General features: G+C 42.1%; 1 protein-coding gene across 2 annotated transcripts in view; it reads right to left on the reverse strand.

Annotated features, from left to right (window-relative positions):
- col8a2 (collagen, type VIII, alpha 2) overlaps positions 1-20,883 on the reverse strand; it is a 168,103-nt gene that overhangs the window by 77,779 nt on the left and 69,441 nt on the right. Inside the window, exon 1 of one of the 2 annotated variants that reach the window (XM_055656341.1) lies at positions 6,124-6,335. The exons of the other annotated variant lie outside the window; for it this stretch is intronic. The gene's annotated coding sequence lies outside the window, so the exon portion shown is untranslated. Of the gene's footprint in view, positions 1-6,123; positions 6,336-20,883 lie in introns of those variants that run through there. 2 annotated transcript variants of the gene reach the window in all.

Genomic DNA, 20,883 nt, shown 5'->3' on the forward strand with positions numbered 1-20,883 from the left:
TTACCAACGACTAACATGCCGACCTACTAAGACTAAACCTACGAGTAAAAAAAGTATCGATTTTTTCCATGGCGACCTTTTTTTACTCGCGGGCATTTTTTAACATATTGAAAAAACCGCCGCGACCTAGCTGAGGCCTCGAGTACGCGGAGATCACTCTCGAGCATGAAGGAGAGTTACGAAGACCTCCTACGACCTCGTGTCGACCATGCTGCGAGTATGAGTTGAGGGCAAACTCGCCAGAACTCACGGATTAGGTCGCACAAGTGGGACAGGCCCTTTAGACTGAGAATGCTGCCATTGCTGGACTTTACAAGTTCATCAGTTAAAATCTGGAACTTATTTTTCTGCCAACTCAATGAGGCTGAAGAAAGCCTCTTTATTAGCAGTAGGCTCCATCTGTAGAAATTCCTGGTACACTTTGGGTAAGCTAAATACTGTAGTGGTGGGTAGCGCACTTTGAGATCAGATATGAGGCAGAGCTGTAAGTTGTTGGAGTGCTTTCATTTCCTTTGCTGTTTCAAACACATACCTTCTCTCAAAATTGTTTCCTGCAATTTACTATTGTCGAATATTCCACAGTGAAATTAGCAGCATGTCAAAAACACACATTTCCCCGTGTACTAGCTCTCCTGAATCAACAACAGGAAAAAAATGGAGATTGGGGCCAAAGCAAAGAAAATGTATCCAAAGACTTTTTTTCTGCTACTAACAAGGAAGCATTTCTTTTTTAAGTTTTGGACCCATTTTCTACTTTTAGTTAAATTAAACAAAATGGTAGGTGTAATCTTTCAACGGTTTGCCCCTGCATCAAACAGCGATCAGTTGTGTAGGAGGTTGACAAATGCAAACTGCTTCTTCACAATTGCTAACTATGATTGGGAAATCACTCTTGAAGACACAGAGATTTTTTTTTGTGAACACTAAAGGTAACAAGGTTAATGGATGACTGCAGGGGCATACTCAGCTGCGGATAGGGAGGGGAAGATGTGGGCAGCCAGCATGGTACTCTTCCCCATCCCCCACATCCATGTACACACATGCACACACAACATGAACAAGATTGAGGACACTCACCAGGGCGGCACGGTGGCATAGCGGTAGAGCTACCACCTTACAGCGCCAGAGACCCGGGTTCGATCCCGACTATGTCTATATAGAGTTTGTGCATGTCTATATAGAGTTTGTACATTCTCCCCATGACCTGCGTGGGTTTTCTCCGAGATCTTCAGTTTCCTCCCACACTCCATAGACATACAGGTTTGTAGGTTGATTAGCTTGGTATAAATGTAAAATTGTCCCTAGTGTGTGAAGGATAGTGTTAATCTGCGGGGATAGCTGATCCATGCCGATTTAGTGGGCCAAAGGGCCTGTTTCTGCTATGTATTTCTAAACCAAACTATTCATATCTGTGTATGATGTGCATCTATTTAAAGATCCATGTAAGTCCAGACTTACTGTACATGTAAGTATTTATATCTGTTCCTTTTTTATAATAAACATTTTGAGGAACCATCAAACTAGGCACCATCTACCTTCATCAGCATCAAGAAAGCAGCTTAACCAATTACTCATCAAATTTACTGAATGGGAGGCCTTGTTTCATGCAAGTGGCTGTAATTATATAGGGACTTGATGAGACAGCACTAAGAGATTTTTGGTTCAATTTTGGTCTCTTTACCTTCCACTGGAAAATTTTACCATGAAGGGAATTATACCAAGAATCATTCAACTTGATTCAGAGATAGCGGGCTAATTGCAGCTGCATCTGACCTCTCACTCCATGCAGCATTGAATCCAGGTACATTAATGGGAGGAACATAGATAGGTGACAGTTTGGATCGGAATCCTTCTTCAGACAGAAAATCATCTGAAGAAGGTCAGCCTGAAGAAGGCCCCCAACATGAAACGTCACCTACTTATGTTTTCCAGAGATGCTGCCTGATCTGCAGAGTTACTCCAGCACTTTGTCTTTTTTTTGTAAACCAGCATCTGCAATTCCTTGTTTCTCCTTCTGCAGTCTGTACATAGCTGAGATTCATTTGAAAGATGTTTAAAGAAGTATCCATATATTTTACGTTTTACTCTATGCTCTATACTCTACATCTATGGTTTTATTTAATTAGCAATAACTTAATGTGACTTTTAATTTTAGCATTAGTTCTTTAATACTTTTACATTATTTAAGCTATTTAATTATTTTAGCTGTTTCACAATGCTTCTGCTCAACAGGGGAAACAGTAAAACAATAAAAAGGTTGGCCTGATGCCATCAGAATGGTCCCTGGGCAGGGCTTTGCTTTCTACCACCTGGGACCTAGAAACCCTTTCCACCTTGTGGAACAAATGAAACAACAACGCAAACTGGATCTTCAGAGCCTGATGGGTGCAGAAGATCAGTGGAGCCACAAGGCTAGTTAGTGCAAGACCAATCATAATCTGGTCCAACATGTGAGGCAATGGGGTCTTCTTTCAGAATGGAGAACTCCCTCCCAGCCGTCAACAAATGGTGGTCACGTGTGTGACACAACAAGGCATTGGGTCAGAAGATGTGACACAAAAAATTGGAGTAACTCAGCGGGACAGGCATCATCGCTGGAGAGAAGGAATGAGTGACGTTTTGGGTCGAGACCCTTCTTCAAGTATTGGAATAATGGGAAACACAACTTGTGAACTCTGCACTGTGATCTTCATTTGCAACGGGCAATTGGTGCCGGTGGATTGTGACTACATCACACCTCATTTGGGGTCCTGTCTCACTCTATTGCACCAGATGATTAAATAGGTGGATAGTCAGTCTGCAGATACGACAATGCTGCATCAGTAGGTCTGTTCAATTTCATACATTTACTCTACACTAAGGTATAATCAGACTGATTTGCTGTGTTATGATGAGTTATGCCCCTGTCCCACTTAGGAAACATGAACGGAAACCTCTGGAGACTTTGCGCCCCACCCAAGGTTTCCGTGCAGTTCCCGGAGGTTTTTGTCAGTCTCCCTACCTGCTTCCACTACCTGCAACCTCCGGCAACTACCTGCAACCACCTGCAACCTCCGGGAACCGCACGGAAACCTTGGTGGGGCGCAAAGTCTCCAGAGGTTTCCGTTCAGTTTTCCTAAGTGGGACAGGGGCATTAAAGCATGTTTTCAGAATTTAAATCCAGCTCGTGTCCAGAGCTGGGAATGGGAACAGCATGAGTTCTATAGTCAGGGCAGTCATGATCAAATGAGCATTGACTATTTATGAATTATCACTGTGCAACAAGATCATGTTTATTTAAATATATTTAGTGGAGATTCACACCTGCGCTCTAAACCCAGCTGGTTTGGCTGAGGCTCAACCCAGAGGGGCAGTAGTCAGTTTGATTAACAGATCAAATGTCCAATCTCTGAATGGGGATGTCACTGGAGGTATAAAACCTGGCTTCTGGTCTGAAACAGCAACAGTCAGCACTTATGCAAACGTTGTGAGGCACGGTTCATGTCTTAGAGTGAAAACTAAATTGCATCGAGTCAGAATGGAAAACAAAGTGAGTATTCAGCTCGCCATTTGTGACAGACTATAAAAGAAGCCTAAGAAATCGGTAATGGATAGGTTAAGAAAAATTTGTTTGTAAGGCCTGCAGGGGATGGAATGGGTAGTTCAAATAAAGGTATTACATCTGCTGAGGGAAGTATTTGGTGTCCCGGCCAGCATTTACCCCTCAAACATTGCTCGGAACAGATTCTCAGATCATCTATGACATGTCTGCTTGTAGGATGCTTCAAAGCTATGTTGTTTTGGGATGTAATGAGGGCACAAAGGCTACTGTATAAACTGTTTCTTTCCACACAGTGATATATGACTGAAGAGAGGAGATAAGCATGAATAGGTCTGAGTTGCTCTCACAATAATACATTGCAGACAAAATAATACATAAACATGTACCTATCTAAAACCTTCTTAAACACCACTATTATATCTGTTTCCACCACCACCCCAGGCAACGTATTCCTGGTACCCACCACCCTCTATGTAAAAAAATTGCCAGGCACATTTCTTTTAGCTTTCCCTCCTCTCATCTTAAAGCTATGACATTTGACATAGGTTCTGGGGAAAAGGTTCTGACTGTCTACCCTATCTATGTCTCTCATAATCTTTGGTATTTCTATCAGGTCTCCTCTCAGCCTCTGACGTTCCAGAGAACATAATCCCAATCTACCCTGTGGCTAATATCGCCTAGTTCAGACAGCAACCTGATGTGTCATCTGCATCCTCTCCAATGCCTCCCCATTCTTCCTGTAATGGGGCGACCAGAACTGCAATTTGAGATCTCCATTTTTCAAATGGAACAGTTCATGAGTTCAAAGACCATCAGGTCAGGTGAAGAGGCGGACACAAAGGTGATGCATCAACTAACACACATCAGTCAGAAGATGAGCAACTCACTGATAGTTCTGTATTATACACCTGCATAGTAAGGAGCATCATTAGAAACCTCATTCAAAACAGCAAGACCACAGTGTTAGACGCACATAATTCCAATGTCATGATTGTGGACACCACAGTCAACGCAGGGATAATTGAAACACCCAATAGACCATAAAGACCATAGATATGCTGCACTCTGCAATGGATCATACATTGTTGTGCAGTAGCAGTACCAGATCAACAGCAGCAAAACTGATAGAGGATGAATAAGCACCAGCTTCACATTGCATTGCACCTTTTGAGACTTCGGGATATACCCCCCGAAGAAGTGCTTTTGAAATGCAGTCACTGTTACAATCCAATTGCACAGCAAGACCCACAGCAAGCAAAGAATAATGATCAGATAATCTGTTTCAGACATGTCCGTTGAAGGAGAAATATTGGCCCTGGAATATTACAGGGAATACTCTTTGAAATATTCCCATGACGAGCAGGGGCATAAAGCCTTGCTTTACCGTCATAATCAAATTTGCTGGTTTGTATTGTAAGCTAGTATGCTGACAATGCATACTAGCAATGTAAGATTAATAAATCTTACATTGCTAATAACTGCAAACAAAAATAAAATATTAAATGGCTTTCATGTACTTTTCAAAACACCAAAAGCACCTCAGTATAACTTGAAATGGAATCATTTTCATGATGTAGGAAGTGGAACAGTCCCATTTATACACAGCATTATTCAAAAACAGTGACACGATACTAACCAAATACTCTGATGTTGGCTGTGGGATAAATATCAACCGGAATCCTGACATAACTCTGCCGAATTAGTGAATCAGTCTGAAGAAGGGTCTCAACCCGAAACGTCGCCCATTCCTTCTCTCCAGAGATGTTGCCTCACCTACTGAGATTCTCCAGCATTTTGTGTCTGCTGCTGAATTAGTTATTTTGCGGAAACCCAAGTAAGAAGATACGGCGAAGATAGACACAAAAAGCTGGAGTAACTCAGCTGTACAGGCAGCATCTCTGGAGAGAAGGAATGGGTGATGTTTCGGGCCGAGACCATTCTTCAGATAGGGCTCTGGTTCAACTTCTCATCCGCAAGATGGACCTAATCACAGCACTCCATCAATAACACCGCATGAGAGTGTCAGCCGAGATAGTTGCGCCCAAGATCCTTCATAACATCCACACTCGGAGATGAGTGCTGCCCAATGAGTCACAGATCTCACTCAACCATGATTCCTGACTATTTTGCCATTACAATCATTGGAAGCAGCGCGTCTGAATGCTCGTCTACGTAACAGGAAACTCGGGCCAATAATTCAGAGCTTGAAATAATATCTCAATGACTGATTTCTACCGCATGCATTATAATCGCAATACACAGATTTTATAGAAGAATCGGCTAAAGAGAAAACACAAATGTGTAATTTACAGGCAACCAGAGATGTTTCCGCATACCATTACAAGAATAAGAATGAAAATTATAACTGAGTAGAGAGGTACTCCAGAGAATGGAGTCTTCTAAGATTTTTAAATGCTGTAAGTGCTTATTTGCTCAGATTCAACCGACTTCTAATGTATGAACCACATCAAATTGCACAACCCAGAAGGATCCCAAAAACACAATTTGTTTCAGTGCGACTAACCGCAGTGAACTGGCCAGCACAAAACTTGAGGCAGGTCTGAGCTGCAATTCCCACTTACTGACGCCTAACAGCTCCGTCCTATTGAATACGACTGCATGCCAGGAGGCTCCAGAACTAACTGAATGTCTGCACTGTGCTTTGCCAAGCACCGCTCCAGCCTCACACTCTGCTCCTCAGCCTTGTGTTTTCTTGAAACGTTTACATGCTTGAATGTGAGACAAGTGTTTGTTCACCCGGTTAGGAATGAAGGGACGTCTAGAGGGACAGGGTAAAAGGAGCTTTTGGCTGCTCTGGATATTTAATGCTTGCTAACATCTTCACACCAATCAACAGGTTCCTACTCGCCTTCTGTGTAAATGTTTTTAAACTTTGCTCCCATTACTAAATGGACTCCTTTAAAGCTCATTTCTACAACTTTCGACATTTTGTCAACGAGAAAATGACTTGGCAACAGATATTAGAGACAAGGGATCAAGAGGATGTTGATTCCTGCAACTGTTTACAAAAGGCAAACAGCTGTTGCTAGGAGAAGTCCCACATTCTTTATTCCACACATATGGGTGTTCCTGACTTGAACATTTTTGATCATTTATTTTACTTTAAATTTTCATAATTGGCATTGAGTCGCTGGTATTTATTCACATAGGGGAAATATATATTTCAATTTATTTAAAGAATGTTAATGTAAGTAAACCCTTTTCCATCCTCTTGCGATGGTCTAATGCCTTAAAAAAAAATCTAGGCAAGAGATCAGGGGACAGACTTGCTTCAAAGAAATTTCTGAAAGCCGCCATTCCCATATTTTTCATGCTTTCGAATATCCAACCCATCTTCAACACCAGCCAAGGGTACAGTTTATCGTCAGAGAGCTTTAACTAGGGCAGAAACCCGGGTTCGATTCTGACTAAGGATGCTGTCTGTACAGAGGTTGTATGTTCTCCCTGTGACCACGTGGGTTTTCTCTGGGTGCTCTGGTTTCCTCCCACACTCCAAAAACGTACAGGTTTGTAGGTTAATTGGCTTCGGTAAAATTGTAAATTGTCCCGAGTGTGTAGGATAGCATTAGTGAATGGGGATCGCTGGCCAGCATGGGCCAAAGGACCTGTTTCTGCGCTGTATCTCTAACATCTAAAAGTTAGCTTCCAGTAGCAGAGATAGGAGGGAGAGAGGGTTAATTGGCTTTGGTGAAATTGTAAATTTTCTCTCGTGTAGGATAGTACTAGTGTCGAGGTTGGCGCAGACTTGGTGGGCCAAAGGGCCTGTTTCCACGCTGTATCTCTAAAGTCTAAAGTAAGTCTAAAGTAAAGTCTAACCAGGACCACAGTCTTCGAAATGCATCTCAATTTAGAACAAGGGAGACAGGAAGAACAGAACAGAAAATAGTCTTTACCTGTTTACCATCTGTTCTAGGCTAAAAATAAGCAGATGGGAACCACGCACCCAATGGTATTTCCACTCACCATCAAACCTAGTCCCTCGCTATCAGCAAGGTGAGAGAGACTTTTGACCAGAAATTCATCTGGACCTGCCACATAAGTACTGCAAGAGCAGAATATAGACTGGGCGTCCTGCATTGAGTGACTTCTCCCCTGGCAAACGTCTATAAGCCATGAGTCAGGATTTTGATGAATGCTCTGCATTACAACTACTCTAAGAACACTCAAGAAACACAAGAAAGGACAAAGAAGACCTCATGATGAGCACCGCATCTGCTGCTGTAACCATTCACTCTCATCGACCATAGTACACTGTGGCTGTGCAGTGTGTCTGATGTACAAATCTTGCGTTAGCAACTTGCCGGGGATACTCTACCACAAAGAAGAACTAGGTCGGCCATGAAGAAGGGTGGCCCAGTGGCACAGCAGTGGAGTTGCTGCCTTACAGTGCCAGAGATCCAGGTTCAATCTTCAACTCTGACGTCAGGTGCTGTCTGCCCTGTGTTTGTATGTTCTCCCTGTGACCATGTGGGCTTTCTCCAGGTGTTCTGGTTTCCTCCCACATTCCAAAGCCTTAATTTACTCCTGTAAATTGTCCCTAGTGTGTGGGATAGAATGGGTGATTGTTGGTCTGTGTGGACTCGGTTGCCAAAGGATCTGTTTCCACGCTGTATCTCTAAACTAAACTAAAACAAGAGCAGAAGGTTCAGGGGAACTTCACCAGCTGTAGATTACCCTCCACACACACCATCCTGATTTATAAAATATTACCATTGCTGCATTGTCGCCAGGTCTAACTCCAAGAACTTTCAACCCAGGAACACTCAACTTATCATCAGTGAAATTACTGGGTGGTTCAACAATTTAGCCAACTAGTCAATGGTGATTGTCAAAGTCAAAGAGTCATAGAGTGATACAGTGTGGAAACAGGCCCTTCGGCCCAACTCGCCCACACCGGCCAACAATGTCCCAGCGACCCTAGTCCCCACTTGCCTGCACTTGGTCCACAACCCTCCAAACCTGTCCTATCCATGTACTTGTCCAACTGTTTCTTAAATGATGGGATAGTCCCAGCCTCAACTACCCCCTCTGGCAACTTGTTCCACACACTCACCTGTGAAAAGTTTACCCCCTCGGATTCCTATTAAATCTTTTCCCCTTCACCTTGAACCTATGTCCTCTGGTCTCGATTCCCCTACTCTGGGTAAAAGACTCTGTGCATCTACCCGATCTATTCCTCTCATGATTTTGTATGCCTCTATAAGATCTACCCTCATCTTACTACTCTCCATGTAGCTCAACCCCTCCCTGTAGCTCACAACCGCTAGTCCTGGCAAGAGCAATAAATGCTGACCTTGTCATGAAAGTCCAGATTGTAAAACTGAATAAAAATAAACTCTAGAAGCAAAGGACCAGAGATGTAGGTTTGCAAAAGTAGACTCAGAGTGCTGGAGTAGCTCAGTGGGTCAAGCAGCATCTTTGGAGAACGTGGATAGGTGACGTTTTGGGTCGGGACCTTTCTTCAGAGATTATAAGGGGAAGAAGAGAGCCGGGAGAGAGGAGCGAGAAGGACAAAGTCTGGCGGGTAATAATAAACCAACACAGATGGGAAGGGTTATTTGGGAGAGAGATGGTTGGACAAGGACCAGAGATGAAAAGACAGAAGATGTGTGACAGAAGGATTGAAGTGTGTGAATTGTGAAACTAGAGGAAGAAATGTAGGTGAGGGGAGAAGATAGGTACGAGTGTAGGTGGGCCGCAGGGGAGAGGGGAGGGGGAGGGGGGGGGGGGGGGGGGTTCAATGGGGTGAAGAAGGAAGGGGGAGGGATTGTGTGTCCCCTGTGGTTTCTCAGCTGAAAATAAACAATGTCTGTCTGTGGCCAAATCCAGAACGTCACCCATCCTTTTTCTCCAGAGACCCACGGAGTTACTCCATCACTTTGTGTTTATCTGCTTGATATTCAAGTTAGCCTCATCGTGGATGGTGCGGTCCTTGACAACACAGCTCCAATTACAACATTTGCATGTATTTTCTACACTAGATAAAAGGGGCTAACATAGTTTCAAAGTACCAATCTATGAAGCGCAAACCACAGGACCTCTACCCAATGGCCTTTGGACTATGAACAATTCAGATAGGGGGTCTTAAAGGGACTGCTGGAAGTTGCTCCTGAAAACTGATTGAATGATTATCGTAAGCGTATGCAACATTTCTAGTGTATGATCAGACCTACATCACCACACCCTCCATCCACCCCTCCATCCACCCCTCCATTCAATCACCTCTGACATTTCCGAAGATCAGAAATGGTTCTCCATCAGTAATATTGACTCCATTTCTCCCACTCCATAGTCTGACTTGCTGGTCATTTCCTACAGATCTACATTTCACAGCTTTTACACGTCGATATATCTCTCTAACTGCCTTCATTAACCAAGTCCCCTGGTGGCTTCATCAACAGTTTATCACCACAACAACCCTGGCCTCACCCTATCGATGTAACCGATTGCCCAATCAATCTCTTTCCTGCTCTATCTGCAACTTAAAACTGACTTTTTAATACTCAGTTTTCCAGTTTGACATTTTTTTTTTACAGATACAGCACGGAAACAGGCCCTTCGGCCCAAAGGGTCCATACTGACCAGCAATCACCCATACACTAGCACTACCCTACACATCGGGGATAATTTACAATTTACAGAAGCCAATTAACTTACAAACCTGTACGTCCTTAGAGTGTGGGAGGAAACCGGAGCACCCAGAGAAAACCCACGCAGTCAGGGGGAGAAGGTACAAACTCCGTACAGACAGGCACCCGTAGTCAGAATCGAACCCCTTGGCCTACCGCCGCACCACCCTGCCAGGCTTTCTGATGAAAGGTTTTCAACCATGGTGCTGTCTGGCCAGCTGAGTAATTTTATCAAATTTTGTTTTTTAATTTCACGCCTCCAGGAATATCCTTCCTTTAAATTTATATTTTCATCTAAAGTCCATGGAGGACCTACTGTATTTCGGATTCTCTCTCCAATCAGCAAGCTGGCAGCTCCAGATTAATTTTTAAATCCGTACACAAAGATGGTTCCTAGCTCTCCCTAGCGGTGCGCGGCTGACTGTACACTTGCTCTGCCTGTGAACGGTAATCAGCCTTACAGTTTGTGACAGACACTAACTGTGGAAAATAAAATCTCACTTTCCAGAACTTGGAGTCTTGTATTTTTTTTTTCCCCCACAAATCCTCGCACATGACATTGATTAGTGATAAAAATGCGATTTTGAGCCAATCAACCAAAGCAAGATCAGAGTTATTTCGATTTTGAAAACTCACAACAGGAGATTTCCTTGTGATTAATCGCGTTACATCTAAACTTTTTTGTGGATTTGTAAGTTTCGAAAACATCATCCATCAAAAATAATTTGTGCTTCGTGATCTGATAGAAGCACATTGCTTAACATTACAAAACACGCTCTCCACCAAGATTAGAATAGACCACAGACACAAATGTCTCGAAGCCAAAGAATTGCCCATGATAAAGTACAGACAAATTAAACCTTGTATTATTATTATTGGAAAGATCTTAGCAATCCTCACACACAGAGTTTATTTTTAATAGTTAATGGTTTGAAGTACGATCCAGAGTAGTTGGAATATCATAGCGTGATATTTCTGCTCCTTACCAGCAATATATTCATCACTTTTACGACCCAAATTTATCTAAACTCTAATTTGCCAATGCTTTCTGAAATTGCATGAACCGTGACCAAGTCACAACCTATGAAGTGGAGCGATTTGGGCACATTCTTGAAATAATAACAGGAAGAATTATATTGCACATCCCAAATGAACAATATATTTCAATTGAAATTGTTTCCAGTCAGCAATATCTCTCTGAAGAAAGAAACATTTTGCAAACTTAACTAGTTGTTTATGAAATCCTGAAAGCATTCTGACTGTGACTTTATCTCCATGTGGAGGTTGTTACAAATTGACAGCTAAAATATATAATATTGTAACTTGGCTGGCTCAATTAAGAATCCCCTTCCATATTTAACTAAATTTGAATGTACAGTTTTTCGAAAGCCTGTGTACGGTCGAACCCTCGTCAGTGGTTACGAGGGCTGTCACGTGACGTCATGGGTTAAGGAGAGATCTCACCTGGAGATCATTGGTGTACAGGTAGCTGAGCTCGAGGCAACACCCTCGCTCAGCAGCAGCAGCAGCAATGACTTAGTATGTTAGAGGACCAAACATGCATGTAGACCAACCATGTAATATCTGAATAAAGCAACTGTTTATTAACCACGTTTGGGACCGCTACAAGCCGACCAATGTTTTTTGCACTGGGAAGGGGCCCAAACTGAAACATCACCCATCCTTTATCTCTAGAGATGCTGCCTGATCCATTGGGTTCCTCCAGCACTTTGTGTCTATCTTCAATAGTTTTTGCTTTCATTTCAGATTTGGTGCTGTGAGACATTTGATTTTGATTGCACTCAACACTGCTAAGGAAAGTATCATGGTGAATAATATTTGTTTTTCGATTAAAAATAAGACATTTTTGGGTGGTGTCATAATTACTTATTAACACTAAATCCCCCTGCCAAATACAGTAAAGAACCAGCTGTATAATAACTCAGGGGAAGCCATGAAAAGGCTCCTGTTACAACACAGTGTTATTTCATTCCAGCATAAATGGTAGACTGGCTGTGAAAGGATATGGTGGCAAAGGACATTGGGTGAATGCACCAGTCTGAAACAGAAAAGGGAGTTGATATTTCCTATCTGTTGAACTGATCTCCACAAGACAAGATCGCATAAATTGTACCCTTATGCAAATTTGTGACAAAAACATTGGATCACACTCATTTCTAAGAGTGTTGAAACTTTACTGTAATGTTAAATGAGCCCCCGATAAAACGTTAATAAAAATGGACAAAGTAGGGTTATTTGCACCCAGCAAGAAAGACTACAATGGGATTTGTATAATGTACAGAGGATGAGCATTCAGATATGGGTGTCATTCCTTGTTGGCACGTTCTTCATAACAGCCACAGAGTAACTACTCGGATGTTTCTGCCACGGAAGAGACAGTGGCTGCAGGAAAGAGGGAGACAGATCCCACATTAGCAACTCCTGCATTTCTTATCCCTCCTCCACCACCCTAGTCATCCAACTAGTTCCACTGTTCGCATCTTTGTATCCCTGTCATTAGCACATTTTCCCCAGCCAACAATGGGCCATTGTGGACTCCAACACACTCCACTGAGATCACCTGTTGTCGGCCCTGATTTATTCTGGCCTTCTCTATCTGAAGAAGGCTTCCGACCCAAAACATCACCTATTCCTTTTCTCAAGAGATGTTGCCTGACCCACTGAGTTACTCCAACATTTTGTGTCTATTTTCTGTATAAACCAGCATCTGCAGTTTCTTCCCACATAGAGTTGTGCAAGATTTGGTCGGTGAAATCCACTCCAGGAGTGAGGTCCCATTGGCAGCGGAGCAGGACTTATGGAATGTCCATCAGAAGAAGAGACTGATAGTGGTTTCCCCATGAACCATGGCCAAGCAACACTCCATGAAATGTCTTAGCTGGGGCACATCCTTCAAATAACAGGATGAATTGTATTGAACATGACAAATGCAACTTCACAATGTAGAGAAAATGTTATGCTGGGGTGATCTCACATCCCTGTTTACATTTGTTGAGGGAAGATCCTCACACAAGGGGCAGTTATTTAAGCAAAGTGCAACTGATCAGGAAACCGAGAGGTGTTGTCAGAACCAATTTAAGTAATTGGAACTGAGATAGGGTGGGGAGGGAGATTTAATAGGAACCTGAGGGGTAACTTTTTTACACAGAGGGTGGTGGGTATATGGAATGAGCTGCCAGAAGAGGAGGTTGAGGCAGATTCTATAACAACATTTAAAAGACATTTGGACAGGTACATGGATGGGACAGGTTCAGAGGGATATGGGCCAAATGCAGGTAGATGGAGTAGTGTAGATGGGATAAGTTGGTCAGTGAGGGCAAGTTGGGCTGAAAGGCCTGTTTCCATGCAGTATGATTCTATGATTCTCTATGACTCTCTCTATGATTCATTTGATCATGTGTTCGCATCAGTGAAGATGTTGCAAGATTCTCATGAGATCGCCCTCTCTCTCTCTCTCTCTCTCTCTCTCTCTCTCTCTCTCACACACACACTCACTCACGATTACTCATTCACTCACTCACTCACTCACTTACCTATGCTTTCTCACTTTCTCTGACTTCTCAATCAGACTTCTCCATCAGTCTGACGAAGGGTTTCGGCCCGAAACGTTGCCTATTTCCTTCGCTCCAAAGATGCTGCTGCACCCGCTGAGTTTCTCCAGCACTTTTGTCTACCTTCGATTTTCAGGCATCTGCAGTTCCTTCTTAAACAATCAGGAACATCCACCTCTCCACCTATAATGTCCTCCATAATTCTTTGGAAGATTGAATGCAGAGTAATGCAGTTGGTAAAGCTTCTGTCTCACAGAACCACAGATCCTGATTCAATCCTGACCTCAAGTGCTGGCTGTGTGGAGTTTGCACATTCTCCCTGTGACCGCCTGCATTTTCTCCCACATCCCAAGGACGTGAGGATTTGTAGGCTAATTGGCTTCTGTAAATTGTCCCTAGTGTGTAGGGAGTGGATGAGAAAGAGGGATAACATAGAACTGGTGTGAACTAGTGATCAATTGTCGGCGTGGACTTGGGAGACTGAAAGGATTGTTTCCATGCTGTATCTTTCAATCAATTAATCAATTGCACAACATACATCTAATGTTGTGAGTGTCTCAGTTCTATGAAAGACATTGGAAACTTGGATACGAAAGATTAATTGGTGTAAAAGAACATATCAGCAAACATCTGGTGAATGGACCGGTGCCTTTGTCAACATGTGATTTAATAGGACCTCGTAGGGCTAACATTTATACAGTACTTTTCAAGTCAGATTATTTCAAAACATTTCATACGATACATGAATTTTTTATAAAATCCAATAATTGTTAATGTGTCAATTACAGGCAATGAATCTAGACTACTAGTAATGTGTAGGAAGGAACTGCAGATGCTGGTTTATACCGAAGATAGATACAAAATGCTGGAGTGACTCGACGGGTCAGGCTGGATCTCTGGAGAAAAGGACTAGGTGACATTTCAGGTCGAGACCCTTCTTCTGATGTCTGAAGAAGGTTTCTGACCCTATTCTTTTTCTCCAGAGATGCTGGCTGTCCAGTTGAGTTGCTCCAGCACTTTGTGTCTATCTTCTGAGACTATTAGTAACTTCAGTGTAAGTCCAGAACCATATTTATTTATGGTAAACCTTATTTTAGCAGAGATTAAAATATGTCAGTGACTATGATGAAACAGCAATCAGGACAAAGTGTCATCTCACTGAGTGAACTAGTTACCTGTGGCCTAAAATGTAACTATATCTGACAGGTATAGCTCATGAACCAATGGTTCTTAGTACAGAAGGTAACATTAATACACGTGTCTAATCAAAGCTAAATCCCCATAATCGGCATCAGACAAATCTGATTAATTATTTTGGCACAGTCAATAATAACTCGATTTTTTATCAAGGCTTTTTCCCTGAAACCTTGTTTTCTTTCCCTGATTTTTATAGGTCGCAGCTTCACCCTGCATGCAATATTTTCTCAGCTGAGAAACTGCTCCAGGATTCTTAAGCTCGATGAGCTGAATCAAAATTATGCTTCAACGATTCTTTGCCTTTGTGTTCAAGGTGGGGTAAACCAGTGTATGAAACGTTCAGCAAAATAATATGGTGATTTGGAGTACCAGCCACTCACAGACAAGCGTGACTCCAGCGTACTGTGGACAAACGACACAGGATCGAGAGGTGAGGCAGGTGAGAGGAGGAGAACGTGAGATGGCAGAAGGTTGCAACTGCAGAACCTGCTCACATGAATTCATCTGAGTTTGAGATCAAGTGCATTGTCAAGACATAGAGTCATAGAATCATACTGCTCGGCAACAGGCCCTCCATTGCCCATGGCGACCAAGATGCCCCACCTACACTCGTCCCAGCTCCCAGCGTACGGCCATTATCTCGCTAAACATAGGGATGCATAGAAAATAGGTGCAGGTGTAGGCCATTCGGCCCTTCGAGCCTGCACCGCCATTCAATATGATCATGGCTGATCATCCAACTCAGCATCCCGTACCTGCCTTCTCTCCATACCCCCTGATCCCTTTAGCCACAAGGGCCACATCTAACTCCCTCTTAAATATAGCCAATGAACTGGCCTCAACTACCCTCTGTGGCAGAGAGTTCCAGAGATTCACCACTCTCTGTGTGAAAAATGTTTTCCTCATCTCAGTCCTAAAAGATTCCCTCCTTATCCTTAAACTGTGACCCCTTGTCCTGGACTTCCCCAACATCGGGAACAATCTTCCTGCATCTAGCCTGTCCAACCCCTTAAGAATTTTGTAAGTTTCTATAAAATCCCCCCTCAATCTCCTAAATTCTAGTGAGCACAAGCCGAGTCTATCCAGTCTTTCTTTATATGACCGGATAGACTCGGCTTGTACCTTTCCTATCCATCTACCTGTCCAAATAACTGTTACATGCCTCAACTATTTCATCTGGCAGCTTGTTCCATATACCCACCAGTGAAAAAGTTGCCCCTCAGGTTCCTATTAAATCTTTCCTGTCTCACCTTAAACCTCTGTCCTCTAGTTTTTGATTCCCTTACTTTAGGTAAAAGATTTAATGACATTAAATGACGTTGCATTATTTAATTGTAATGAAGATGAAGATGAATGGTGCTTGTTCTGTACAAGTCAGTCATCGATATATCAAGGAAGTTGATTTTTATGAGACCCAGTGATATCGGCTCACAGCTGTGAGTAAAAAAACACAACACAGAAGTATGGCAGTCAGTGGGCTGAGGGTCCAATGTGGCTGAAACTATAGGATCCTGGAACACCCTCCCCAGCATACTTCTACCCAGTGCTTTGTTTGTGTGGCATAACGGTGCCAGCACATACCATCATCAAACAAAGCACTGCTTCCAGCTAATGCTCAGCCGCGTAACAACGTCACCCATTCCTTCTATTTAGAGATGCTGCCTGTCCCGCTGAGTTACTCCAGCATTTTGTGTCTATCTTTGGTTTAAACCAGCATCTTCAGTTCCTTCCTACATAAATAGACTATTGTACCTGGGTACAACCCAAATCGTAACATTGATTTTTATTACTTTTCAAAGGTGAGTGGCAATCTGACTGTGATTTGTAAAATAATGAATGGTTTCAGTGGAGTGCTTGCAAACAATTGCTTTTTGTATGTAGAATGAGCAACATGAGAAACAAGAGAACACAAGAGAACAATGGACCTACATCGGTTCGGAAGCATTTGTTGTGAGCAAAGGATATTGTAAATCTCCCCCCCAATTCCTCCAGCCCTTCACCCATCCCCCCCACCAACCCAACCAAAGAGAAAGTTGTGGAGGATGTCAATTACATTTTCAAGAATGAGATTGATAGCTTTGTTAGGCATGAGAGTCAAAGGATGTGGAATAAAAAGAAATTGTGCAGCACGGTGGCACAGCGGTAGAGTTGCTGCCTAACTGCGCCAGAGACCCGGGTTCGATCCTGACCACGGATGCTGTCTATGTGGAGTGTTTACATTCTTCCTGTGACTGCCTGGATTTTATCCGGGTGATACGGTTTCCACTCACATTCCAAAGACGCGTGGGTTTGTAGGTTAATTGACTTCTGTAAATTGTCCCTAGTCTGGAGGACAAAATTAGTGTATGGGTGATCGCTGGTTGGCGTGGACTTGGCGGGCCAAAGGGCCTGTTTCCATGCTGCATCGTTAAACTAAACTGAACTAAACTAAAAAAAAGGAATACCATTTATCCATGTTCTCCAGAGATGCTGCCTGACCAGTTGAGTTACTCCAGCACTTTGTGTCCTTTTGTGGAAACCCAGCATCTGCAGTTCCCTTTTCTACAATGGAATGCAGATTATCAATAGTCCAATTCAACAAAGGCATCCTTCTGCTCCTATAAAGTGATAGCCCTTCTGTAACCACAAGGGCAGGATTGTATTTGTTAATGAAAAAGAGTGAAACGGGGTTAGGTGATAGCATGCAACATCTTCCTGACGTCAAAGAATAACAAAGTCGACTGCACAGATCACAAACAGTCAGTGCTCTCGATTCTAAATAGAAATAAATAAAATTCAAAACCAAGTAATTGGGCTGTATCAGATTTAATTTAGGCAGAGATTAAGAGTTATGCAAATGTATTAATTTTAAATGTATTAATTAATTTTAAACTGCATCAATAAATGCTAATAATAGATATTTTGAATTTCCAAATCAGATATCTGGGGGTAATGGCTGTGGAAAGATAAACACCCTCTCCCCATGCTGTGGGATCCCCTTCAATTAAAAGTCTCTATCAACTCTTCTTAAATTGTAGCCCCTGGTTCTGGACTCCACCAACATCAGGAACATGTTTCCTGCCTCTAGTGTGTCCAAGCCCTTAACAATCTTATATGTTTCAATGAGATGCCCTCTCATCCTTCTAAACTCCAGAGTGTACAAGCCCAGCTGTTCCATTCTCTCAGCATATGACAGTCCCGTCATCCCGGGAATTAACCTTGTAAACCTACGCAGCACTCCCTCAATAGCAAGAATGTTCTTCCTCAAATTAGGGGACCAAAACTAATAATAATAAATTTTATTTATTGGGCGCCTTTCAGACATCTCAAGGACACCTTACATAGGTTAACAGGAAATATAAACATATAATCAGAATAAAATAAATAATAAAGACATCACAGAAACACAAATTAAAAACAGAATTCAGTCCAAAAACAAAAATCACAATACCCCGGGTGTGGTCTCACTAGGGCTCTGTACAACTGCAGAAGGACCTCTTTGCTCCTGTATTTGGACTTCATTCTGACTTTAATAAACTTGTCTTTCTACCGGATCTTTTGTATTCACCTTCCATTCTTATATACTTTATGTTTCCTCTGCACTGCACTTACTTACAATTCTCACTTTATGCAATCCCATGAGTAGGAAGGAACTGCAGATGATGGATTAAACCGAAATGCTGGAGTAACTCAACGGGACAGGCAGCATCTCTGGAGAAAAGGAATGGGTGACGTTGCGGGTCGAGACCCTTCTTCAGCACTTTGTGTCTATCTTCTATAACACAATTTTGGTATGTACTCTGCAATTTGCATCATTACTAGTACATTCAAAGGACTGCTGAATTCACATTGTCTCCGTGGAATAAATATAAACATTGCATTATACCATGCATTGATGCTGTGAAGAGCATATCGCAGTACTGACCACTACAGCAGGAGAAGGGATTCACATCATTGATCAGCAGTGGAGAACTTGTATCTCAGCATTCCTTGTATATAACACTTCAGATGAAGCACATAGTTTAATTAAACAGCACAGCAGTCATCATACCTTAATAAGAAAATATACATTAACTACAAAGGGAAGCCACAATAAAAAGTAAAGTAGTCAAGTTTTGGAAAATGACCATTATTGAACCATCCTAAAATGCCCCAAGTACCAGCACCATTAATCCACATCACAATGCAGGATTTGGATCCATACCAGTGCCAGTAAAGTTATTGGATAAATCACGGACAATGGGCAATAATTGTAAAAGGATAATATAAGGCAGATGCAGGGTATCTTGTCAGGGTTAGTATAATGATATAATAATCTATGGAATAGTCTTTATTAGGTCCCAAAGTATGTGTCCAAACCTCGCAGAGCACCCAGAGAATGAGAAAGGTAATGAAAGGGGGTTTAATGAAATGCTTTTAATTGTGAGAAGACTTCTATAGGCACAGTAATCTGGAGATTTCACTGTGCTCTGTGAAAGATGCAGCCAATTCACCTCAAGCATTAAGACATTTTAAACATTCATGCTTAAAACTAAAGTGCTTCTTGCACCTCACAAAATTTTCATTGTGGACCAAATCATCTGAGGGAATTAAGGTGGCATATGGAATGGGAACTAGATTCGACATACTGGGAATCAGGCGTCTTGGCCTAGAGGTTCTGAAAATATTAGACACTTTCTGCTGAGGGATATTATTTAACTGTGAGTCCAAAACTGTTAATATTTTTGCTGATGCAGGAATTCCCTTTTTTTTTCTCGAATCAACTGCTTTTCAATTCTTCCTGATTGTTTTTACATGTGGTTTCTGTTTAGGATTCAATAGATTGAAACAAGACACAGCCAAATCCCACACAGTGATTCAGGAACTGGATGATCTGAAGCCAATCCAGCTTCTAAGCCTCTAGGATCCACAAAGAACTGCCTCGGAGGAGATACTAGGAACACAGGGGGCCATACATTATTCAGCTTGTAATAATTGCATGATCTCTAGATTTCAACAACAATTTCCCATTGTAATGCTGAATAGTATTTATCTTACCACAGAAGGTAGTTGAGGCCAGTTCATTGGCTATATTTAAGAGGGAGTTAGATGTGGCCCTTGTGGCTAAAGGGATCAGGGGGTATGGAGAGAAGGCAGCGATGGGATACTGAGTTGGATGATCAGCCATGATCATATCGAATGGCGGTGCAGGCTCGAAGGGCCGAATGGCCTACTCCTGCACCTATTTTCTATGTTTCTATGTTTCTATCTATAAGCTCTGATCCAGTTTAGTGCCCAGTTGATTCTGAATATCAAGTGTTTATCACTTATTCACTTGCCATGCACGTAATTAAAGTTTGTAGAAATTTATTAATTCAAACAGGAAAAAATATTTTTCATTGGTGTTTAATTGAGGTCCACTTTAATTTCATGTTTCATGAATACTGTTGTGTTTTATTACTGTTTATGACTGCAGACCAATTTCCCTCCTGGGATAAATAAAGTCATGTGGTATCATATCGTAGGTTGAGTTTAAGGGTAGCATTTGTGCAAAAAGTTAAAAAGCAAAGATGTTTGGGGATATGACCATGACTGAAGCTAAGACCAATAAGGTTGGCTTCCTGAAGATTTAAGATTTAAGATTTGCCTCAACTTTGACCACTTTTAAAACAAGACTGAAAACTTTTATGTTTACTTTAGCTTTCAGCTAAATCTTAACTACATTGCACTTTTAACTTTTGCACTTTTTATAATGCATTTTTAATTTTGCTTTTCTTTTCTTTTAGTTCTATTTTATTTCATTTTATTATTTCATTTTATTGTATGACATGTTTTTATGTGAAGCACTTTGAGTCTGCCTCGTGTATGAAATGTGCTACATAAATAAAGTTGCCTTGCCTTGCCTTGCCTTGGCGTGAAGCTAGTGGGGGATGATTATTGTTGGAGAAGGATTCAGAGCAGGAGG

This window comes from Leucoraja erinacea, chromosome 26 (assembly GCF_028641065.1).
Source record: "Leucoraja erinacea ecotype New England chromosome 26, Leri_hhj_1, whole genome shotgun sequence".
Lineage (NCBI taxonomy): Eukaryota > Metazoa > Chordata > Chondrichthyes > Rajiformes > Rajidae > Leucoraja > Leucoraja erinaceus.